General features: G+C 41.7%; 1 protein-coding gene across 1 annotated transcript in view; it reads right to left on the bottom strand.

Moving 5' to 3' along the window:
- Positions 1 to 26533, bottom strand: part of CNOT6L (CCR4-NOT transcription complex subunit 6 like) — a 334298-nt gene that overhangs the window by 55196 nt on the left and 252569 nt on the right. The gene's annotated exons all lie outside the window — the stretch shown is intronic.

Below are 26533 nucleotides of genomic sequence, written 5' to 3'. Positions count from 1 at the left end.
TGTAATGTCCCACTTAATTAGGATCATAATCACAAGAATGTGAAAATATTGGTCGTGCAATATGCAAAACATGTTTTCTAGAGGTATAACCTATTGTACATAAGTAGCAAAATTAACATACTTTACAGTTACACTATAGAACAATTTACAAATTAAATTACAAGGTTTATTTAGAAAGCTGCTTTAAAACAAGAGATCAAGAGAACAAAAAAATTAATAGAAGTAAATTAGAAAGTTGTTTAAAATCGCATGCTCTATCTGAATCATAAAAGAAAGATGGAGTTTCATATCCTTTTAAAGTGATGTAATGTTAGCAATATTTTAGAGGAAGTTTAATAAATCAGATGTAATGAAGATATGTATGGCTAGAGCGCCGATTGGTGAACAGTTCAAGCCGGGTAGCCACAGCGCAGGGTATTTAAATTTTTCAGTGCTACATTAAAAAGTTAAAGCATATCTTCATTACAACGGATGGATAAACAACCTCTAAAATATTGCAAACATCCTGGTTCCGTAAATAAAAAAAAGGGGGGGGGGAGTTTACCATCCCTTGTAAAAGAGACATCGTAATAGAATAAGTGATTAGAACATGATTAGAACATGATTAGAACATGTAATTTCTGCACCATTCAATGTGGAGCTCTGTGTTTAACCGCCAGTCACATAAGTCCACCTATGGAGCTGCAGTAATCTGCTGGCCTTGTACAGGAAATAGCAAGTTAGCCAATCAGCAGTCAAATTACCCCAAAAATCAATGGCTGTGTTCAGCTCAGGAGTTGCAATGCTTGCAGTTCGCGAGCAAGACTAACTCCAAATTCAACCCCCACAAAGGGGTTAAAAAAAAAAAAAAGTGAGTAATGCATGTAATTTTTGCACTACAATGTCCCTTTAATTGTCTCCTCTTGCTTCAATGTATTTCAAGCCTTTAAGGGGCTTATAATCAAGCAAATGTATGCTTATCTGATACATTTTTTTTCATGGAGGTGAGAGTCCATGAGCCATTACTCCTGGGATTCAACACCTTGTTACTAGGAGGCGGCAAAGGTTACCAAAACGCCACACGTATTTAATTCCTTCCACCGACCTCTCTGGTACACTAGTCTGTTGTATAGCCAAGCAATGAGAAGTAGAAAGGTGGGAAAGGAAAAGCTAAAGAGGTGCAAAACTAGAACTGCCGCCAGAAAAAATACTGGATATAAAAGAAACAGGGCAGGTCTCGTGGAGTCTCCAACATGAAAGAAATTAATTTATCAGGAAAGCATAAATTGTGTTTTTTTTTCATAAGGTGGTGAGAGCCCATGAGCCATTACTCCTGGGAACTAATACAAAAGTAAGTTGGATGGGACAGAAAAATATATTTAAAGACAGGTACCTAAATTCCAGACACTGCTGCCTGGAGGACTTTCCAAACCAAAAGCAGAAGAGGAGAACACAAAGTGGTAGAATTTAGTAAAAGTAAGGATGACCATGTTGCTGCCTTACAAATTTGTTCAATAGAAGCCTCATTTTTAAAAGCCCAGAAAGTGGAAACTGATCTAGTAGAATGAGCTGTAAAGAGATTTGGGAAAGGCTATCCAGCCTACAAGTAATCCGTGTGAATCAAGAATTTTAGAAAGAAAGTTAAAACAGCTTCTATGACCTAGTCTTTACCTGGACCCGTGAAATTAATAAAACAAATTTGAGAATTGTCAAAGTCCTTTGTAGCATGTAAAAAGAATTTAATGCTCTCACTACAAAATAAATGTAGGAGCTTCACTTTAATTTTTGGTGAATAAGATAAAGTAGTATCGACAATCTCAATTATTGATGCTACCAATGGAAATCTTTGACAAGAAATCATAAAATCCTTAAAAACCACCTTACCCTGGTGAAAACATAAGATAAGACAACTCGCACAAAAGTGGAGACATTTCTGAAACTCTACTGTCAGAAGACTGCTAACAGAAACAACAACTTCAAAGACAGAACATGAATGGCTAAATTGTGTATAGGTTTGAATGACGAAAAGTGCAAAACTCTTAGAACCAGATTACAGGTCCCAAGAAGGAGAAATTGATTGAAACACCTGTTTTTAAGCTAACTAAAGCTTGAATGAAGAGCAAATGTCAGGAAGTTTAGCAACTTAAACAGCTAGCAAATAAAGCCTTATCTTAACTGTCTTGCAGAAATTGAAGAATTCTTAAAACCTAGATTTTCACACCAGGAAAGAAAAACAATTTATATAAGAATTTACCTGATAAATTTCTTTCATATTGGCAAGAGTCCATGAGCTAGTGACGTATGGGATATACATTCCTACCAGGAGGAGCAAAGTTTCCCAAATCTCAAAATGCCTATAAATACACCCCTCACCACACCCACAATTCAGTTTAACGAATAGCCAAGTAGTGGGGTGATAAAGAAAGGAGTAAAAAGCATCAACAAAGGAATTTGGAAATAATTGTGCTTTATACAAAAAAATCATAACCACCATAAAACAGGGTGGGCCTCATGGACTCTTGCCAATATGAAACAAATTAATTTATCAGGTATTTTCTTACATAAATTATGTTTTCTTTCATGCAATTGGCAAGAGTCCATGAGCTAGTGACGTATGGGATATCAATACCCAAGATGTGGAACTCCACGCAAAAGTCACTAGAGAGGGAGGGATAAAAATAAAGGACAGCCATTTTCCACTGAAAAAAATAATCCACAACCCAAATAAGTTTATTCTTTAATGACAAGAAAAACTTAAAACATAAGCAGAAGAATCATACTGAAACAGCTGCCTGAAGAACTTTTCTACCAAAAACAGAATTTATGTTTACCTGATAAATTACTTTCTCCAACGGTGTGTCCGGTCCACGGCGTCATCCTTACTTGTGGGATATTCTCCTCCCCAACAGGAAATGGCAAAGAGCCCAGCAAAGCTGGTCACATGATCCCTCCTAGGCTCCGCCTTCCCCAGTCATTCGACCGACGTAAAGGAGGAATATTTGCATAGGAGAAACCATATGATACCGTGGTGACTGTAGTTAAAGAAAATAAATTATCAGACCTGATTAAAAAACCAGGGCGGGCCGTGGACCGGACACACCGTTGGAGAAAGTAATTTATCAGGTAAACATAAATTCTGTTTTCTCCAACATAGGTGTGTCCGGTCCACGGCGTCATCCTTACTTGTGGGAACCAATACCAAAGCTTTAGGACACGGATGAAGGGGGGGAGCAAATCAGGTCACCTAGATGGAAGGCACCACGGCTTGCAAAACCTTTCTCCCAAAAATAGCCTCAGAAGAAGCAAAAGTATCAAATTTGTAAAATTTAGTAAAAGTGTGCAGTGAAGACCAAGTCGCTGCCTTACATATCTGATCAACAGAAGCCTCGTTCTTGAAGGCCCATGTGGAAGCCACAGCCCTAGTGGAATGAGCTGTGATTCTGTCAGGAGGCTGCCGTCCGGCAGTCTCGTAAGCCAATCTGATGATGCTTTTAATCCAAAAAGAGAGAGAGGTAGAAGTTGCTTTTTGACCTCTCCTTTTACCAGAATAAACAACAAACAAGGAAGATGTTTGTCTAAAATCCTTTGTAGCATCTAAATAGAATTTTAGAGCACGAACAACATCCAAATTGTGCAACAAACGTTCCTTCTTTGAAATTGGATTCGGACACAAAGAAGGCACGACTATCTCCTGGTTAATGTTTTTGTTAGAAACAACTTTCGGAAGAAAACCAGGTTTAGTACGTAAAACCACCTTATCTGCATGGAACACCAGATAAGGAGGAGAACACTGCAGAGCAGATAATTCTGAAACTCTTCTAGCAGAAGAAATTGCAACCAAAAACAAAACTTTCCAAGATAATAACTTAATATCAACGGAATGTAAGGGTTCAAACGGAACCCCCTGAAGAACTGAAAGAACTAAATTGAGACTCCAAGGAGGAGTCAAAGGTTTGTAAACAGGCTTGATTCTAACCAGAGCCTGAACAAAGGCTTGAACATCTGGCACAGCTGCCAGCTTTTTGTGAAGTAACACAGACAAGGCAGAAATCTGTCCCTTCAAGGAACTTGCAGATAATCCTTTCTCCAAACCTTCTTGAAGAAAGGATAGAATCTTAGGAATTTTTACCTTGTCCCAAGGGAATCCTTCAGATTCACACCAACAGATATATTTTTTCCATATTTTGTGGTAAATTTTTCTAGTTACAGGCTTTCTGGCCTGAACAAGAGTATCAATGACAGAATCTGAGAATCCTCGCTTTGATAAGATCAAGCGTTCAATCTCCAAGCAGTCAGTTGGAGTGAGACCAGATTCGGATGTTCGAACGGACCTTGAACAAGAAGGTCTCGTCTCAAAGGTAGCTTCCATGGTGGAGCCGATGACATATTCACCAGGTCTGCATACCAAGTCCTGCGTGGCCACGCAGGAGCTATCAAGATCACCGATGCCCTCTCCTGATTGATCCTGGCTACCAGCCTGGGGATGAGAGGAAACGGCGGGAATACATAAGCTAGTTTGAAGGTCCAAGGTGCTACTAGTGCATCTACTAGAGTCGCCTTGGGATCCCTGGATCTGGACCCGTAGCAAGGAACCTTGAAGTTCTGACGAGAGGCCATCAGATCCATGTCTGGAATGCCCCACAGTTGAGTAATTTGGGCAAAGATTTCCGGATGGAGTTCCCACTCCCCCGGATGAAATGTCTGACGACTCAGAAAATCCGCTTCCCAATTTTCCACTCCTGGGATGTGGATTGCAGACAAGTGGCAGGAGTGAGTCTCCGCCCATTGAATGATTTTGGTCACTTCTTCCATCGCCAGGGAACTCCTTGTTCCCCCCTGATGGTTGATGTACGCAACAGTTGTCATGTTGTCTGATTGAAACCGTATGAACTTGGCCTTTGCTAGCTGAGGCCAAGCCTTGAGAGCATTGAATATCGCTCTCAGTTCCAGAATATTTAATCGGTAGAAGAGATTCTTCCCGAGACCAAAGACCCTGAGCTTTCAGGGGTCCCCAGACCGCGCCCCAGCCCACCAGACTGGCGTCGGTCGTGACAATGACCCACTCTGGTCTGCGGAAGCTCATCCCCTGTGACAGGTTGTCCAGGGACAGCCACCAACGGAGTGAATCTCTGGTCCTCTGATTTACTTGTATCGTCGGAGACAAGTCTGTATAGTCCCCATTCCACTGACTGAGCATGCACAGTTGTAATGGTCTTAGATGAATGCGCGCAAAAGGAACTATGTCCATTGCCGCTACCATCAAACCTATTACTTCCATGCACTGCGCTATGGAAGGAAGAGGAACAGAATGAAGTATTTGACAAGAGTTCAGAAGTTTTGTTTTTCTGGCCTCTGTCACAAAAATCCTCATTTCTAAGGAGTCTATTATTGTTCCCAAGAAGGGAACCCTTGTTGACGGAGATAGAGAACTCTTTTCTACGTTCACTTTCCATCCGTGAGATCTGAGAAAGGCCAGGACAATGTCCGTGTGAGCCTTTGCTTGAGGAAGGGACGACGCTTGAATCAGAATGTCGTCCAAGTAAGGTACTACTGCAATGCCCCTTGGTCTTAGCACCGCTAGAAGGGACCCTAGTACCTTTGTGAAAATCCTTGGAGCAGTGGCTAATCCGAACGGAAGTGCCACAAACTGGTAATGCTTGTCCAGGAATGCGAACCTTAGGAACCGATGATGTTCCTTGTGGATAGGAATATGTAGATACGCATCCTTTAAATCCACCGTGGTCATGAATTGACCTTCCTGGATGGAAGGAAGAATTGTTCGAATGGTTTCCATTTTGAACGATGGAACCTTGAGAAACTTGTTTAGGATCTTGAGATCTAAGATTGGTCTGAACGTTCCCTCTTTTTTGGGAACTATGAACAGATTGGAGTAGAACCCCATCCCTTGTTCTCCTAATGGAACAGGATGAATCACTCCCATTTTTAACAGGTCTTCTACACAATGCAAGAATGCCTGTTTTTTTATGTGGTCTGAAGGCAATTGAGACCTGTGGAACCTCCCCCTTGGGGGAAGCCCCTTGAATTCCAGAAGATAACCTTGGGAGACTATTTCTAGCGCCCAAGGATCCAGAACATCTCTTGCCCAAGCCTGAGCGAAGAGAGAGAGTCTGCCCCCCACCAGATCCGGTCCCGGATCGGGGGCCAACATCTCATGCTGTCTTGGTAGCAGTGGCAGGTTTCTTGGCCTGCTTTCCTTTGTTCCAGCCTTGCGTTGGTCTCCAGGCTGGTTTGGCTTGAGAAGTATTACCCTCCTGCTTAGAGGATGTAGCACTTGGGGCTGGTCCGTTTCTGCGAAAGGGACGAAAATTAGGTTTATTTTTGGCCTTGAAAGACCTATCCTGAGGAAGGGCGTGGCCCTTGCCCCCAGTGATATCAGAGATAATCTCTTTCAAGTCAGGGCCAAACAGCGTTTTCCCCTTGAAAGGAATGTTAAGCAATTTGTTCTTGGAAGACGCATCCGCTGACCAAGATTTTAACCAAAGCAAACCCAGAATTTTTCGCCGCTAACCTAGCCAATTGCAAAGTGGCGTCTAGGGTGAAAGAATTAGCCAATTTAAGAGCACGAATTCTGTCCATAATCTCCTCATAAGAAGAAGAATTATTATTGATCGCCTTTTCTAGCTCATCGAACCAGAAACACGCGGCTGTAGTGACAGGGACAATGCATGAAATTGGTTGTAGAAGGTAACCTTGCTGAACAAACATCTTTTTAAGCAAACCTTCTAATTTTTTATCCATAGGATCTTTGAAAGCACAACTATCTTCTATGGGTATAGTGGTGCGTTTGTTTAGAGTAGAAACCGCCCCCTCGACCTTGGGGACTGTCTGCCATAAGTCCTTTCTGGGGTCGACCATAGGAAACAATTTTTTAAATATGGGGGGAGGGACGAAAGGTATACCGGGCCTTTCCCATTCTTTATTTACAATGTCCGCCACCCGCTTGGGTATAGGAAAAGCTTCGGGGGGCCCCGGGACCTCTAGGAACTTGTCCATTTTACAAAGTTTCTCTGGAATGACCAAATTCTCACAATCATCCAGAGTGGATAACACCTCCTTAAGCAGAGTGCGGAGATGTTCCAACTTAAATTTAAATGTAATCACATCAGGTTCAGCTTGTTGAGAAATTTTCCCTGAATCTGAAATTTCTCCCTCAGACAAAACCTCCCTGGCCCCCTCAGACTGGTGTAGGGGCGCTTCAGAACCAATATCAACAGCGTCCTCATGCTCTTCAGTATTTTCTAAAACAGAGCAGTCGCGCTTTCGCTGATAAGTGGGCATTTTGGCTAAAATGTTTTTGATAGAATTATCCATTACAGCCGTTAATTGTTGCATAGTAAGGAGTATTGGCGCGCTAGATGTACTAGGGGCCTCCTGTGTGGGCAAGACTGGTGTAGACGAAGGAGGGGATGATGCAGTACCATGCTTACTCCCCTCACTTGAGGAATCATCTTGGGCATCATTTTCTCTAAATTTTGTGTCACATAAATCACATCTATTTAAATGAGAAGGAACCTTCTTGGCTTCCCCACATTCAGAACACAGTCTATCTGGTAGTTCAGACATGTTAAACAGGCATAAACTTGATAACAAAGTACAAAAAACGTTTTAAAATAAAACCGTTACTGTCACTTTAAATTTTAAAATGAACACACTTTATTACTGCAATTGCGAAAAAGTATGAAGGAATTGTTCAAAATTCACCAAAATTTCACCACAGTGTCTTAAAGCCTTAAATGTATTGCACACCAAATTTGGAAGCTTTAACCCTTAAAATAACAGAACCGGAGCCGTTTTTATATTTAACCCCTTTACAGTCCCTGGTATCTGCTTTGCTGAGACCCAACCAAGCCCAAAGGGGAATACGATACCAAATGACACCTTCAGAAAGTCTTTTCTATGTATCAGAGCTCCTCACACATGCATCTGCATGTCATGCTTCTCAAAAACAAGTGCGCAATACAGGCGCGAAAATGAGACTCTGCCTATGATTAGGGAAAGCCCCTAGAGAATAAGGTGTCCAATACAGTGCCTGCCGGTTATTTTACAAAATTCCCAAGATAAAATAATTCCTCAAGGCTATGGAGTATAAAATATGTTTATATATAAATCGATTTAGCCCAGAAAATGTCTACAGTCTTAAAAAGCCCTTGTGAAGCCCTTTTTTTCTGTCTGTAATAAAAATGGCTTACCGGATCCCATAGGGAAAATGACAGCTTCCAGCATTACATCGTCTTGTTAGAATGTGTCATACCTCAAGCAGCAAAAGTCTGCTCACTGTTCCCCCAACTGAAGTTAATTCCTCTCAACAGTCCTGTGTGGAACAGCCATCGATTTTAGTAACGGTTGCTAAAATCATTTTCCTCTTACAAACAGAAATCTTCATCTCTTTTCTGTTTCAGAGTAAATAGTACATACCAGCACTATTTTAAAATAAACTCTTGATTGAATAATAAAAACTACAGTTAAACACTAAAAAACTCTAAGCCATCTCCGTGGAGATGTTGCCTGTACAACGGCAAAGAGAATGACTGGGGAAGGCGGAGCCTAGGAGGGATCATGTGACCAGCTTTGCTGGGCTCTTTGCCATTTCCTGTTGGGGAGGAGAATATCCCACAAGTAAGGATGACGCCGTGGACCGGACACACCTATGTTGGAGAAAACTGCTTCTGAAGAAGCAAATACATCAAAATGGTAGAATTTAGTAAATGTATGCAAAGAGGACCAAGTATTCTCTGAGGCGGGGCCTGACCCGACTCCAAATAAGCTTGATGAATCAAAAGCTTTATAAGGGACACTGAACCCAAATTTTTTCTTTTGTAATTCAGAAATAGCATGCAATTTTAAGCAACTTTCTAATTTACTCCTATTATCAATTTTTCTTCGTTCTCTTGCTGTCATTGTTTGAAAAAGAAGGCATCTAAGCTTTTTTTTGGTTTCAGTACTCTGGACAGCACTTTTTATTGGTGGATCAATTTATCCACCAATCAGCAAGGACAACCCAGGTTGTTCACCAAAAATGGGCAGGCACCTAAACTTACATTCTTGCATTTCAAATAAAGATACCAAGAGAATGAAGAAAAGTTGATAATAGGAGTAAATTAAAAAGTTGCTTAACATTTCATGCTCAATGTGAATCATGAAAGAAAAATTTGGGTACAGTGTCCCTTTAACCAAGAAGCCAAGGAAATAGCAGAAGCATTCTGACCTTTCCTAGAACCAGAAAATATAACAAATAGACTAGAAGTCTTCTTGAAATGTTTAGTAGTTTCAACATAATATTTCAAAGCTCTCACCACATCCAAAGAATGTAAGGATCTTTCCAAAGAATTCTTAGGATTAGGACACAAGGAAGGGACAACAATTTCTCTACTAATGTTGTTAGAATTCACAATCTTAGGTAAAAATTTAAATGAAGTCTGCAAAACCGCCTTATCCTGATGAAAAATCAGAAAAGGAGATTAACAAGAAAGAGCAGATAGCTCAGAAACTCTACTATCAGAAGAGATGGCCAAAATGCACAACACTTTCCAAGAAAGTAGTTTAATGTCCAAAGAATGCATAGGCTCAAAAGGAGGAGCCTGTAAAGCCCTCAAAACCAAATTAAGACTCCAAGGAGGAGAGATTAATTTAATGGCAGACTTGAAACAAACCAAAGCCTGTACAAAACAGTGAAAATCAGGAAGTTTGGCAATCTTTCTGTGAAATAAAACAGAAAGAGCAGATATTTGTACCTTCAAGGAACTTGCAGACAAATCCTTATCCAAACCATCCTGAAGAAACTGTAAAATTCTAGGAATTCTAAAAGAATGCCAAGAGATTTTATGAAAATAACACCATGAAAACAGAATTTATGTTTACCTGATAAATTACTTTCTCCAACGGTGTGTCCGGTCCACGGCGTCATCCTTACTTGTGGGATATTCTCTTCCCCAACAGGAAATGGCAAAGAGCCCAGCAAAGCTGGTCACATGATCCCTCCTAGGCTCCGCCTTCCCCAGTCATTCGACCGACGTAAAGGAGGAATATTTGCATAGGAGAAATCATATGATACCGTGGTGACTGTAGTTAAAGAAAATAATTCATCAGACCTGATTAAAAAACCAGGGCGGGCCGTGGACCGGACACACCGTTGGAGAAAGTAATTTATAAGGTAAACATAAATTATGTTTTCTCCAACATAGGTGTGTCCGGTCCACGGCGTCATCCTTACTTGTGGGAACCAATACCAAAGCTTTAGGACACGGATGAAGGGAGGGAGCAAATCAGGTCACCTAGATGGAAGGCACCACGGCTTGCAAAACCTTTCTCCCAAAAATAGCCTCAGAAGAAGCAAAAGTATCAAACTTGTAAAATTTAGTAAAAGTGTGCAGTGAAAACCAAGTCGCTGCCTTACATATCTGATCAACAGAAGCCTCGTTCTTGAAGGCCCATGTGGAAGCCACAGCCCTAGTGGAATGAGCTGTGATTCTGTCAGGAGGCTGCCGTCCGGCAGTCTCGTAAGCCAATCTGATGATGCTTTTAATCCAAAAAGAGAGAGAGGTAGAAGTTGCTTTTTGACCTCTCCTTTTACCAGAATAAACAACAAACAAGGAAGATGTTTGTCTAAAATCCTTTGTAGCATCTAAATAGAATTTTAGAGCACGAACAACATCCAAATTGTGCAACAAACGTTCCTTCTTTGAAACTGGATTCGGACACAAAGAAGGCACGACTATCTCCTGGTTAATGTTTTTGTTAGAAACAACTTTCGGAAGAAAACCAGGTTTAGTACGTAAAACCACCTTATCTGCATGGAACACCAGATAAGGAGGAGAACACTGCAGAGCAGATAATTCTGAAACTCTTCTAGCAGAAGAAATTGCAACCAAAAACAAAACTTTCCAAGATAATAACTTAATATCAACGGAATGTAAGGGTTCAAACGGAACCCCCTGAAGAACTGAAAGAACTAAATTGAGACTCCAAGAAGGAGTCAAAGGTTTGTAAACAGGCTTGATTCTAACCAGAGCCTGAACAAAGGCTTGAACATCTGGCACAGCTGCCAGCTTTTTGTGAAGTAACACAGACAAGGCAGAAATCTGTCCCTTCAAGGAACTTGCAGATAATCCTTTCTCCAAACCTTCTTGAAGAAAGGATAGAATCTTAGGAATTTTTACCTTGTCCCAAGGGAATCCTTCAGATTCACACCAACAGATATATTTTTTCCATATTTTGTGGTAAATTTTTCTAGTTACAGGCTTTCTGGCCTGAACAAGAGTATCAATGACAGAATCTGAGAACCCTCGCTTTGATAAGATCAAGCGTTCAATCTCCAAGCAGTCAGTTGGAGTGAGACCAGATTCGGATGTTCGAACGGACCTTGAACAAGAAGGTCTCGTCTCAAAGGTAGCTTCCATGGTGGAGCCGATGACATATTCACCAGGTCTGCATACCAAGTCCTGCGTGGCCACGCAGGAGCTATCAAGATCACCGATGCCCTCTCCTGATTGATCCTGGCTACCAGCCTGGGGATGAGAGGAAACGGCGGGAATACATAAGCTAGTTTGAAGGTCCAAGGTGCTACTAGTGCATCTACTAGAGTCGCCTTGGGATCCCTGGATCTGGACCCGTAGCAAGGAACCTTGAAGTTCTGACGAGAGGCCATCAGATCCATGTCTGGAATGCCCCACAATTGAGTAATTTGGGCAAAGATTTCCGGATGGAGTTCCCACTCCCCCGGATGAAATGTCTGACGACTCAGAAAATCCGCTTCCCAATTTTCCACTCCTGGGATGTGGATTGCAGACAAGTGGCAGGAGTGAGTCTCCGCCCATTGAATGATTTTGGTCACTTCTTCCATCGCCAGGGAACTCCTTGTTCCCCCCTGATGGTTGATGTACGCAACAGTCGTCATGTTGTCTGATTGAAACCGTATGAACTTGGCCTTTGCTAGCTGAGGCCAAGCCTTGAGAGCATTGAATATCGCTCTCAGTTCCAGAATATTTATCGGAAGAAGAGATTCTTCCCGAGACCAAAGACCCTGAGCTTTCAGGGGTCCCCAGACCGCGCCCCAGCCCACCAGACTGGCGTCGGTCGTGACAATGACCCACTCTGGTCTGCGGAAGCTCATCCCCTGTGACAGGTTGTCCAGGGACAGCCACCAACGGAGTGAATCTCTGGTCCTCTGATCTACTTGTATCGTCGGAGACAAGTCTGTATAGTCCCCATTCCACTGACTGAGCATGCACAGTTGTAATGGTCTTAGATGAATTTGCGCAAAAGGAACTATGTCCATTGCCGCTACCATCAAACCTATTACTTCCATGCACTGCGCTATGGAAGGAAGAGGAACAGAATGAAGTATTTGACAAGAGATTAGAAGTTTTGATTTTCTGGCCTCTGTCAGAAAAATCCTAATTTCTAAGGAGTCTATTATTGTTCCCAAGAAGGGAACCCTTGTTGACGGAGATAGAGAACTTTTTTCTACGTTCACTTTCCACCCGTGAGATCTGAGAAAGGCCAGGACAATGTCCGTGTGAGCCTTTGCTTGAGGAAGGGACGACGCTTGAATCAGAATGTCGTCCAAGTAAGGTACTACTGCAATGCCCCTTGGTCTTAGCACCGCTAGAAGGGACCCTAGTACCTTTGTGAAAATCCTTGGAGCAGTGGCTAATCCGAACGGAAGTGCCACAAACTGGTAATGCTTGTCCAGGAATGCGAACCTTAGGAACCGATGATGTTCCTTGTGGATAGGAATATGTAGATACGCATCCTTTAAATCCACCGTGGTCATGAATTGACCTTCCTGGATGGAAGGAAGAATTGTTCGAATGGTTTCCATTTTGAACGATGGAACCTTGAGAAACTTGTTTAGGATCTTGAGATCTAAGATTGGTCTGAATGTTCCCTCTTTTTTGGGAACTACGAACAGATTGGAGTAGAGCCCCATCCCTTGTTCTCCTAAAGGAACAGGATGAATCACTCCCATTTTTAACAGGTCTTCTACACAATGTAAGAATGCCTGTCTTTTCATGTGGTCTGAAGACAATTGAGACCTGTGGAACCTCCCCCTTGGGGGAGGCCCCTTGAATTCCAGAAGATAACCTTGGGAGACTATTTCTAGTGCCCAAGGATCCAGAACATCTCTTGCCCAAGCCTGAGCGAAGAGAGAAAGTCTGCCCCCCACCAGATCCGGTCCCGGATCGGGGGCCAACATTTCATGCTGTCTTGGTAGCAGTGGCAGGCTTCTTGGCCTGCTTTCCCTTGTTCCAGCCTTGCATTGGTCTCCAGGCTGGCTTGGCTTGAGAAGAATTACCCTCTTGCTTAGAGGACGTAGCACTTGGGGCTGGTCAGTTTCTACGAAAGGGACGAAAATTAGGTTTATTTTTGGCCTTGAAAGACCTATCCTGAGGAAGGGCGTGGCCCTTACCCCCAGTGATATCAGAGATAATCTCTTTCAAGTCAGGGCCAAACAGCGTTTTCCCCTTGAAAGGAATGTTAAGCAATTTGTTCTTGGAAGACGCATCCGCTGACCAAGATTTCAACCAAAGCGCTCTGCGCGCCACAATAGCAAACCCAGAATTTTTCGCCGCTAACCTAGCCAATTGCAAAGTGGCGTCTAGGGTGAAAGAATTAGCCAATTTGAGAGCACGGATTCTGTCCATAATCTCCTCATAAGGAGGAGAATCACTATCGATCGCCTTTTCTAGCTCATCGAACCAGAAACACGCGGCTGTAGTGACAGGGACAATGCATGAAATTGGTTGTAGAAGGTAACCTTGCTGAACAAACATCTTTTTAAGCAAACCTTCTAATTTTTTATCCATAGGATCTTTGAAAGCACAACTATCTTCTATGGGTATAGTGGTGCGTTTGTTTAAAGTAGAAATCGCCCCCTCGACCTTGGGGACTGTCTGCCATAAGTCCTTTCTGGGGTCGACCATGGGAAACAATTTTTTAAATATGGGGGGAGGGACGAAAGGTATACCGGGCCTTTCCCATTCTTTATTTACAATGTCCGCCACCCGCTTGGGTATAGGAAAAGCTTCTGGGGGCCCCGGGACCTCTAGGAACTTGTCCATTTTACATAGTTTCTCTGGGATGATCAAATTCTCACAATCATCCAGAGTGGATAACACCTCCTTAAGCAGAGCGCGGAGATGTTCCAACTTAAATTTAAATGTAATCACATCGGGTTCAGCTTGTTGAGAAATTTTCCCTGAATCTGAAATTTCTCCCTCAGACAAAACCTCCCTGGCCCCCTCAGACTGGTGTAGGGGCATATCAGAACCATTATCCTCAGCGTCCTCATGCTCTTCAGTATCTAAAACAGAGCAGTCGCGCTTACGCTGATAAGTGGGCATTTTGGCTAAAATGTTTTTGATAGAATTATCCATTACAGCCGTTAATTGTTGCATAGTAAGGAGTATTGGCGCGCTAGATGTACTAGGGGCCTCCTGAGTGGGCAAGACTGGTGTAGACGAAGGAGGGAATGATGCAGTACCATGCTTACTCCCCTCACTTGAGGAATCATCTTGGGCATCATTTTCAGTGTCACATAAATCACATCTATTTAAATGAGAAGGAACCTTGGCTTCCCCACATTCAGAACACAGTCTATCTGGTAGTTCAGACATGTTAAACAGGCATAAACTTGATAACAAAGTACAAAAAACGTTTTAAAATAAAACCGTTACTGTCACTTTAAATTTTAAACTGAACACACTTTATTACTGCAATTGCGAAAAAGTATGAAGGAATTGTTCAAAATTCACCAAAATTTCACCACAGTGTCTTAAAGCCTTAAAAGTATTGCACACCAAATTTGGAAGCTTTAACCCTTAAAATAACGGAACCGGAGCCGTTTTTATCTTTAACCCCTTTACAGTCCCTGGTATCTGCTTTGCTGAGACCCAACCAAGCCCAAAGGGGAATACGATACCAAATGACGCCTTCAGAAAGTCTTTTTTATGTATCAGAGCTCCTCACACATGCGACTGCATGTCATGCATCTCAAAAACAAGTGCGCAATACCGGCGTGAAAATGAGGCTCTGCCTATGATTAGGGAAAGCCCCTAGAGAATAAGGTGTCTAAAACAGTGCCTGCCGATATTATTTTACAAAAATACCCATATTAAATGATTCCTCAAGGCTAAATATGTTATATATGAATCGATTTAGCCCAGAAAATGTCTACAGTCTTAACAAGCCCTTGTGAAGCCCTTATTTACTCTGTAATAAAAATGGCTTACCGGATCCCATAGGGAAAATGACAGCTTCCAGCATTACATCGTCTTGTTAGAATGTGTCATACCTCAAGCAGCAAAAGTCTGCTCACTGTTCCCCCAACTGAAGTTAATTCCTCTCAACAGTCCTGTGTGGAACAGCCATCGATTTTAGTAACGGTTGCTAAAATCATTTTCCTCTTACAAACAGAAATCTTCATCTCTTTTCTGTTTCAGAGTAAATAGTACATACCAGCACTATTTTAAAATAAACTCTTGATTGAATAATAAAAACTACAGTTAAACACTAAAAAACTCTAAGCCATCTCCGTGGAGATGTTGCCTGTACAACGGCAAAGAGAATGACTGGGGAAGGCGGAGCCTAGGAGGGATCATGTGACCAGCTTTGCTGGGCTCTTTGCCATTTCCTGTTGGGGAAGAGAATATCCCACAAGTAAGGATGACGCCGTGGACCGGACACACCTATGTTGGAGAAATGTAGGTCTTCCAAACTCGATAATAAATATTTCTAGAGACAGAATTACGAACTTGTAACATAGTATTAATCACTGAGTCAGAGAAACCTCTATGACTTAGCACTAGGCGTTCAATTTCCACACCTTCAAATTTAATGATTTGAGATCCTGATGGAAAAATGGACCTTGAGACAATAAATCCGGCCTTAACGGAAGTGGCCAAGGTTGGCAACTGGACATCCGAACAAGATCCGCATACCAAAACCTGTGAGGCCATGCTGGAGCCACCAGCAACACAAACTATTGTTCCATGATGATTTTGGAGATCACTCTTGGAAGAAGAACTAGAGGCGGGAAAATATAAGCAGGTTGATAATACCAAGGAAGTGTCAATGCGTCCACTGCTTCCGCCTGAAAATCCCAGGACCTGGACAGGTATCTGGGAAGTTTCTTGTTTAGATGAGAGGCCATCAGATCTATTTCTGGAAGACCCCACATCTGAACAATCTGAGAAAACACATCTGGATGGAGAGACCACTCCCCCGGATGTAAAGTCTGACGGCTGAGATAATCCGCCTTCCAATTTTGTACACCTGGAATATGCACTGCAGAAATTAGACAGGAGCTGGATTACGCCCAAACAAGTATCCGAGATACTTCTTTCATAGCTTGGGAAATGAGTCCCACCCTGATGATTGACATATACCCCTGTTGTGATGTCTGAAAACAAATTAACGGTTCTCTCTTTAACAGAGGCCAAAACTGAAGAGATCTGAGAATTGCACGGAGTTCTAAAATATTTATTGGTAATCTCGCCTCTTGAGATTTCCAAACCCCTTGTGCTGTCAGAGATCCCCAAACAGCTCCCCAACCTGAAACACTCGCATCTGTTGTGATCACAGTCCAGGTTGACCGAACAAAAGAAGCCCCTTGAACTAAACGCTGGTGATTTAACCACCACGTCAGGGAGTGTCGAACATTGGGATTTAAGGATATTGGGATATATTTGTATAATCCCTGCACCATTGATCCAGCATACAAAGCTGGAGAGGTCTCATGTGAAAACGAGCAAAGGGGATAGCGTCCGAAGCTGCAGTCATGAGACCTAAAACACCTAAAACATCCATGCACGTAGCCACTGAAGGGAATGACCGAGACTGAAGGTGCAGACAGGCTGCAACCAATTTTAAAAGTCTCTTGTCTGTTAGAGACAGAGTCATGGACACCGAATCTATCTGGAAACCTAAAAAGGTGACCCTTGTCTGAGGAATCAAGAAATGATTTGGTAAATTGATCCTCCAACCATGTTTCCGAAGAAAACACTAGTTGATTCATGTGAGATTCTACAGAACGTAAAGACTGAGCTAGTACCAATATATTGTCCAAATAAGGAAACACCTTTGAAAAGATTCTTGGAGCTGTTGCTAGGCCAAACGGAAGAGCAACAAATTGGTAATGCTTGACTAGAAAAGAGAATCTCAGGAACTGATAATGATCTGGACGAATCGGAATATGAAGGTATGCATCCTGCAAGTCTATTGTGGACATATAATGTCCTTGCTGAACAAAAGACAGAATAGTCCTTATAGTTACCATTTTGAAAGTTGGTACTCTCACATAACGATTCAAAATTTTCAGATCCAGAACTGGTCTGAATGAATTTTCCTTCTTTGGGACAATGAATAGATTTGAATAACACCCCAGATCCTGTTCCTGAAAAGGAACTGGCATGATTACCCCAGATAACTCAAGGTCTGAAACACACTTCAGGAAAGCCTGAGCTTTTACTGGATTTGCTGGGATGTGTGAGAAAAAAAAATCTTCTCATAGGAGGTCTTACTCTCAATCCTATTCGATACCCCTGAGAGACAATGTTCTGAATCCAATGATTTTGGACAAAATTTATCCAAACATCCTTGAAAAACCTTAATCTGCCCCCTACCAGCTGAGCTGGAATGAGGGCCGCACCTTCATGCAGACTTGGGGGCTGACTTTGGTTTCTTAAATGGCTTGGATTTATTCCAATTTGAGGAAGGCTTCCAATTGGTAACAGATTCCTTGGGGGAAGGATTAGGTTTTTGTTCTTTATTTTGACAAAAGGAACGAAAACCGTTAGAAGCCTTAGATTTACCATAAGGTTTGTTATCCTGAGGCAAAAAAACTCCATTGCCCCAATAACAGTTTAAATAATAGAATCCAATTGAGAACCAAAAATTATTACCTTGGAAAGAGAGAGATAGCAATCTAGACTTATATGTCATATCAGCATTCCAAGATATAAGCCGCAAAGATCTTCTAGCTAAAATAGCTAAAGACATGGATCTAACATCAATTTTGATATCAAAAATGGCATCACAAATAAAATGATTAGCATGTTGCAGTAAGCGAACAATGCTAGATACGTTAGAATCCAATTCTTGTTGCGCTAAATTCTCCAACCAAAAAGTTGATGCAGCTGCAACATCAGCCAAAGAAATTGCAGGCCTGAGAAGATGACCTGAATATAAATAGGCTTTCCTTAGATAAGATTCAAGTTTCCTATCTAAAGGATCTTTAAAAGAAGTACTATCTTATTCCACCTCTCAGTTGCTATGGATACTGCCGGGCTGTGCTAACTGGGAGGGCACGGCTCGGCATAACTTATCTATTTAATAGAAGAGGAAACCAACCCATACTTAATTATATTATAAGCGCCACCGCATTGATTAGAAGCCTCCGCCCCTCCATTTCCCCCTCTTCTATCTGAGCGGCTTTTTGCCCGCTGATATCCCCTTCCCCCCTACATATGTCGGCCCAAGAGTGGCAAACACACATACTAACTCTCCACAGACTGAAGCTCTGACTCAGATATGCTATGAAGCGTTTTCCATTGTGCTGTAGAGATCACTTGCCAATAATATAATATAAAATGAAGTTCTATTTCATTTCACCTGCACTTTTGTCTAGCACCATGTTAAAATATGAATATACGTAACTCTCTTATTATATGTCAATACTGTTTTGTCACCAAACTTAGATTACAGACAATGTAAGACTTTCTTTGATGTAATATTGTTCTAAAGGTGAATCTTATCTGTTAATACTTATTTCAACTTCAATAAAAAAATTATTTACAAAAAAAAAAAAGAAGTACTATCTTCCATAGGAATAGTGGTACGTTTAGCAAGAGTAGAAATAGCTCCATCAACTTTGGGGATCTTTTCCCAAAACTCGATTGAAATTGCTGGTAAAGGATACAATTTTTTAAATTTTTGAAGAATGATAAAAGAATACCCGGCTTATTCCATTCCTTAGAAATCATATCAGAAATAGCATCAGGAATAGGAAAAACCTCTGGAGTAATCACAGGAGGTTTAAAAACAGAATTTAAACGTCTACTAGTTTTAATGTCAAGAGGACTAGTTTCCTCAATATCCAAAGTAATTAACACTTCCTTTAACAAAGAACGAATATACTCAATTTTAAATAAATAAGTAGATTTGACAGTGTCAGTATCTGAGGAATGATCTTCTGAATCAAATAGATCCTCATCAGAGGAGGATAATTCATTATGTTGTCGGTCATTTAAAATATCATCAACCTTATGAGAAGTTTTAAAAGACCATTTACGTTTATTAGAAGGCGGAAAAGCAGACAGAGCCTTCTGAATAGAATCAGTAACAAATTCTTTAAAATTTATAGGTATATCATGTACATTAGAAATTGAAGGAACTGCAACCGGCAATGTACTATTACTGATGGACACATTATCTGTATGTAAAAGTTTATCATGACAACTATAACAAATGACATTTGGAGATATAATCTCCACAAGTTTACAACAAATGCAAAACCGATATCAGGCAGCAAAGTTCCAACATATATTAAGTTCTGAGACAGGATCAGATTTAGACATCTTGCAAAATGTAAAAGAAACAACATATAAAGCAAAATTATCAATTCCTTATATGACAGTTTCAGGAATGGGAAAAATGCAAATAGCCCCCTCTGACATAGAAAAAGGCAAAAGGCAAATAGCAATGGGGTGAAAAATTAATGAAAAAAGTTGGCGCCAAGTATGATGCACAACGTAACTGAAAAATTTTTGGTGCCAACATGGTCCGGACACTCGCGTCACTAACGACAAAAAAATTCTCACGCCAAGAATGACGCAATTAAGTCTAGCATTTGGGGCACCCGCGGGCCTAGTACTGCCCGCAATTTGCAAAGAAAAATTAAGTCAATTTTAAACCCCAGGTAAGAAAAATATTTCTTAATATGTTTATTTTCCCCAAATAGGAAACAGAGTCTGGAAAAAGGAAATACATGAACCTGACTCATGGCAAATACAAGTACAATACATATATTTAGAACTTTATATTAATGCATAAAGTGCCAAACCATAGCTGAGGTGTCTTAAGAAATAAAAAACATACTTACCGAAAGACACCCATCCACATATAGCAGATAACTGTTTCAGTACTGGTTTGGCTATCAGTAGAGGTAATGGTATATGAGAGTATATCGTCGATCTGAAAAGAGGTAAGAGATGAATCTCTACGACCGATAACAGAGAACCTATGAAATAGATCTCCCGTGAAGAAAACCATTGCATTGAATAGGTGATACTCCCTTCACATCCCTCTGACATTCGCTGTACTCTGAGGAATCGGGCTTCAAAATGCTGAGAAGCGCATGTCAACGTAGAAATCTTAGCACAAACTTACTTCACCACCTCCATAGGAGGCAAAGTTTGTAAAACTGAATTGTGGGTGTGGTGAGGGGTGTATTTATAGGCATTTTTAGGTTTGGGAAACTTTGCCCCTCCTGGTAGGAGTGTATATCCCATACATCACTAGCTCATGGACTCTTGCCAATTACTTGAGAGAAAAAAAACTATACAAATCTGGTGATAGCTATTTATTGTAACAGGCTTTAGAGCCTGAATCATGCTACAGCATTCGATAAAAAAAATGGTTTGTTTTAAAATTAGGCGTTTAAACTACAGGCAATAAAACTGAGACTCGAGATCTAGAAGAAAAAAAAAAATATAATTTATGCTTACCTGATAAATTTATTTCTCTTGTAGTGTGTTCAGTCCACGGGTCATCCATTACTTATGGGATATATTCTCCTTCCCAACAGGAAGTTGCAAGAGGATCACCCAAGCAGAGCTGCTATATAGCTCCTCCCCTCACATGTCATATCCAGTCATTCGACCGAAACAAGACGAGAAAGGAGAAACTATAAGGTGCAGTGGTGACTGGAGTTATAATTTTAAAATTTAGAACCTGCCTCAAAAAAAGACAGGGCGGGCCGTGGACTGAACACACTACAAGAGAAATAAATTTATCAGGTAAGCATAAATTATGTTTTCTCTTGTTAAGTGTGTTCAGTCCACGGGTCATCCATTACTTATGGGATACCAATACCAAAGCTAAGTACACGGATGATGGGAGGGACAAGGCAGGAACATTAAACAGAAGGAACCACTGCCTGTAGAACCTTTCTCCCAAAACCAGCCTCCAAAAAAGCGAAAGTGTCAAATTTGTAAAATTTGTAAAAAGTATGAAGTGAAGACCAAGTTGTAGCCTTGCAAATCTGTTCAACAGAGGCCTCATTCTTAAAGGCCCAGGTGGAAGCCACAGCTCTGGTGGAATGAGCTGTAATTCTTTCAGGAGGTTGCTGTCCAGCAGTCTCATAGGCTAAACGTATTATGCTACGAAGCCAAAAAGAGAGAGAGGTAGCCAAAGCCTTTTGACCTCTCCTCTGTCCAGAGTAAACGACAAACAGAGAAGAAGTTTGTCTAAAATCTTTAGTTGCCTGTAAGTAGAACTTCAGAGCACGGACCACGTCTAGATTATGCAAAAGACGTTCCTTCTTTGAAGAAGGATTAGGACATAATGATGGAACAACAATCTCTTGATTGATATTCCTGTTAGAAACAACCTTAGGTAAAAACCCAGGTTTAGTATGCAGAACTACCTTGTCTGAATGAAAGATCAGATAAGGAGAATCACAATGTAAGGCAGATAACTCAGAGACTCTTCGAGCCGAGGAAATAGCCATCAAAAACAAAACTTTCCAAGATAAAAGCTTAATATCAATGGAATGAAGGGGTTCAAACGGAACACCCTGAAGAACTTTAAGAACCAAGTTTAAGCTCCACGGAGGAGCAACAGCTTTAAACACGGGCTTAATTCTAGCCAAAGCCTGACAAAAGGCCTGGACGTCTGGATTCTCTGCCAGACGTTTGTGTAAAAGGACAGAGCTGAAATCTGTCCCTTTAGCGAACTAGCGGATAAACCCTTTTCTAAACCCTCTTGTAGAAAAGCTAATATCCTAGGAATCCTAACCTTACTCCATGAGTAACTCTTGGATTCGCACCAATATAAATATTTACGCCATATCTTGTGGTAAATTTTTCTTGTCACAGGTTTCCGAGCCTGTATTAATGTATCAATAACCGAATGCGAAAACCCACGCTTTGATAGAATCAAGCGTTCAATTTCCAGGCAGTCAGCCTCAGAGAAATTAGGTTTGGATGGTTGAAAGGGCCCTGAATTAGAAGGTCCTGCCTCAGAGGAAGAGACCATGGTGGACAGGACGACATGTCCACTAGGTCTGCATACCAGGTCCTGCGTGGCCACGCAGGCGCTATCAGAATTACCAATGCCCTCTCCTGTTTGATCCTGGCAATCAGCCGAGGTAGCAGCGGAAATGGTGGAAACACATAAGCTATGTTGAAAACCCAAGGGGCTGCTAATGCATCTACCAGCACCGCTCCCGGGTCCCTGGACCTGTATCCATAACAAGGAAGCTTCGCATACTGGCGAGATGCCATGAGATCCAGATCCGGTTTGCCCCAACGACGAATCAGTTGAGCAAATACCTCCGGGTGAAGTTCCCACTCTCCCGGATGAAAAGTCTGGCGACTTAGGAAATCCGCCTCCCAGTTCTCTACGCCTGGGATGTGAATCGCTGACAGGTGGCAAGAGTGAGACTCTGCCCAGCGAATTATCTTCGAGACTTCCAACATCGCTAGGGAACTCCTGGTTCCCCCTTGATGATTGATGTAAGCCACAGTCGTGATATTGTCCGACTGAAATCTGATGAACCTCAGCTTTGCTAACTGAGGCCAAGCTAGAAGAGCATTTAATATTGCTCTTAATTCTAGAATGTTTATTGGGAGGAGTTTCTCCTCCTGAGTCCACGATCCCTGAGCCTTCAGGGAATTCCAGACTGCTCCCCAGCCTAGAAGGCTGGCATCAGTTGTTACAATCGTCCAATCTGGCCTGCGAAAGGTCATTCCTTTGGACAGATGAACCTGTGACAACCACCAGAGAAGCGAATCTATGGTCTCCTGGTCCAGATTTAGCAAAGGGGACAGATCTGAGTAATCCCCGTTCCATTGATTGAGCATGCATAGTTGCAGCGGTCTGAGATGCAGGCGCGCAAATGGCACTATGTCCATTGCCGCGACCATTAAGCCGATTACCTCCATGCACTGAGCTACTGATGGGCTTGGAACGGAATGAAGGACACGGCAAGCATTGAGAATCTTTGATAACCTAGACTCCGTCAGGTAAATCTTCATCTCCACAGAATCTATAAGAGTCCCTAGAAAAGGAACCCTTGTGAGTGGTAACAGAGAACTCTTTTCCACGTTCACTTTCCACCCATGCGATCTCAGAAATGCTAGAACTATCTCTGTATGAGACTTTGCATTCTGAAAACTTGACGCTTGTATCAGAATGTCGTCTAGGTACGGAGCCACCGCTATGCCTCGTGGTCTTAGTACCGCCAGAAGTGAGCCCAGAACCTTCGTAAAAATTCTCGGGGCCATGGCTAACCCGAAGGGAAGAGCTACAAACTGGTAATGCCTGTCTAGAAAGGCAAACCTCAGGTACCGATAATGATCTTTGTGAATCGGTATATGAAGGTAAGCATCCTTTAAGTCCACCGTGATCATATATTGACCCTCTTGGATCATGGGTAGGATGGTTCGAATGGTTTCCATCTTGAACGATGGTAATTTGTTTAAGATCTTTAAGTCCAAGATTGGTCTAAAGGTTCCCTCTTTTTTGGGAACCACAAATAGATTTGAGTAAAATCCTTGCCCCTGTTCCGATCGCGGAACTGAGTGGATCACTCCCATGATTAAGAGGTCTTGTACACATTGTAGAAATGCCTCTCTCTTTACTAGGTTTGTCGATAACCTCGAAAGATGGAACCTCCCTTGTGGAGGAGAGGTTTTGAAATCCAGAAGGTATCCCTGAGATATAATCTTTAACGTCCAGGGATCCTGCACATCTCTTGCCCAAGCCTGGTGACGTATGGGATAATGACTACCCAAGATGTGGATCTTTCCACGCAAGAGTCACTAGAGAGGGAGGGATAAAATAAAGACAGCCAATTCCTGCTGAAAATAATCCACACCCAAAATAAAGTTTAATGAAAAACATAAACAGAAGATTCAAACTGAAACCGCTGCCTGAAGTACTTTTCTACCAAAAACTGCTTCAGAAGAAGAAAATACATCAAAATGGTAGAATTTAGAAAAAGTATGCAAAGAGGACCAAGTTGCTGCTTTGCAAATCTGATCAACCGAAGCTTCATTCCTAAACGCCCAGGAAGTAGAAACTGACCTAGTAGAATGAGTTGTAATCCTTTGAGGCGGAGTTTCACCCGACTCGACATAGGCATGATGAATTAAAGATTTCAACCAAGATGCCAAAGAAATGGCAGAAGCTTTCTGGCCTTTTCTAGAACCGGAAAAGATAACAAATAGACTAGAAGTCTTTCGGAAAGACTTAGTAGCTTCAACATAATATTTCAAAGCTCTAACAACATCCAAAGAATGCAATGATTTCTCCTTAGAATTCTTAGGATTAGGACATAATGAAGGAACCACAATTTCTCTACTAATGTTGTTGGAATTCACAACTTTAGGTAAAAATTCAAAAGAAGTTCGCAACACCGCCTTATCCTGATGAAAACTCAGAAAAGGAGACTCACAAGAAAGAGCAGATAATTCAGAAACTCTTCTGGCAGAAGAGATCGCCAAAAGGAACAAAAGAAAGAAAGTAATTTAATGTCCAATGAATGCATAGGTTCAAACGGAGGAGCTTGAAGAGCCCTCAGAACCAAATTCAAACTCCAAGGAGGAGAAATTGACTTAATGACAGGTTTTATACGAACCAAAGCTTGTACAAAACAATGAATATCAGGAAGATTAGCAATCTTTCTGTGAAAAAGAACAGAAAGAGCAGAGATTTGTCCTTTCAAAGAACTTGCGGATAAACCTTTATCTAAACCATCCTGAAGAAACTGTAAAATTCTCGGAATTCTAAAAGAATGCCAAGAAAAATGATGAGAAAGACACCAAGAAATATAAGTCTTCCAGACTCTATAATATATCTCTCTGGATACAGATTTACGAGCCTGTAACATAGTATTAATCACAGCGTCAGAGAAACCTCTTTGACCAAGAATCAAGCATTCAATCTCCATACCTTTAAATTTAAGGATTTGAGATCCTGATGGAAAAAAGGACCTTGCGACAGAAGGTCTGGTCTTAGCGGAAGAGTCCACGGATGGCAAGAGGCCATCCGGACAAGATCCGCATACCAAAACCTGTGAGGTCATGCCGGAGCTATCAGCAGAACAAACGAGCATTCCTTCAGAATCTTGGAGATTACTCTTGGAAGAAGAACTAGAGGCGGAAAGATATAGGCAGGATGATACTTCCAAGGAAGTGATAATGCATCCACTGCTTCCGCCTGAGGATCCCGGGATCTGGACAGATACCTGGGAAGTTTCTTGTTTAGATGAGACGCCATCAGATCTATTTCTGGAAGCTCCCACATTTGAACAATCTGAAGAAATACCTCTGGGTGAAGAGACCATTCGCCCGGATGCAACGTTTGGCGACTGAGATAATCCGCTTCCCAATTGTCTATACCTGGGATATGAACCGCAGAGATTAGACAGGAGCTGGATTCCGCCCAAACCAGAATTCGAGATACTTCTTTCATAGCCAGAGGACTGTGAGTCCCTCCTTGATGATTGATGTATGCCACAGTTGTGACATTGTCTATCTGAAAACAAATGAACGATTCTCTCTTCAGAAGAGGCCAAGACTTTAGAGCTCTGAAAGTTCCAAAAACATAATTTATGCTTACCTGATAAATTTATTTCTCTTGTAGTGTATCCAGTCCACGGATCATCCATTACTTATGGGATATTAACTCCTCCCCAACAGGAAGTGCAAGAGGATTCACCCAGCAGAGCTGCTATATAGCTCCTCCCCTAACTGCCATTACCAGTCATTCGACCGAAAACATGCAGAGAAAGGAAAACCATAGGGTGCAGTGGTGACTGTAGTTTAATGGAAAAATTACCTGCCTTAAAGTGACAGGGCGGGCCGTGGACTGGATACACTACAAGAGAAATAAATTTATCAGGTAAGCATAAATTATGTTTTCTCTTGTTAAGTGTATCCAGTCCACGGATCATCCATTACTTATGGGATACCAATACCAAAGCTAAAGTACACGGATGACGGGAGGGACAGGCAGGCTCTTTATACGGAAGGAACCACTGCCTGAAGAACCTTTCTCCCAAAAACAGCCTCCGAAGAAGCAAAAGTGTCAAATTTGTAAAATTTGGAAAAAGTATGAAGAGAAGACCAAGTTGCAGCCTTGCAAATCTGTTCAACAGAAGCCTCATTCTTAAAGGCCCAAGTGGAAGCCACAGCTCTAGTAGAATGTGCTGTAATTCTTTCAGGAGGCTGCTGTCCAGCAGTCTCATAGGCTAACCGTATTATGCTACGAAGCCAAAAGGAGAGAGAGGTAGCCGAAGCTTTTTGACCTC

The sequence above is a fragment of the Bombina bombina genome, chromosome 2 (genome assembly GCF_027579735.1).
Source record: "Bombina bombina isolate aBomBom1 chromosome 2, aBomBom1.pri, whole genome shotgun sequence".
Classification (NCBI taxonomy): domain Eukaryota; kingdom Metazoa; phylum Chordata; class Amphibia; order Anura; family Bombinatoridae; genus Bombina; species Bombina bombina.
Note: the sequence above shows the minus strand (reverse complement) of the source record. Positions and strands in the feature narration are given on the sequence as shown.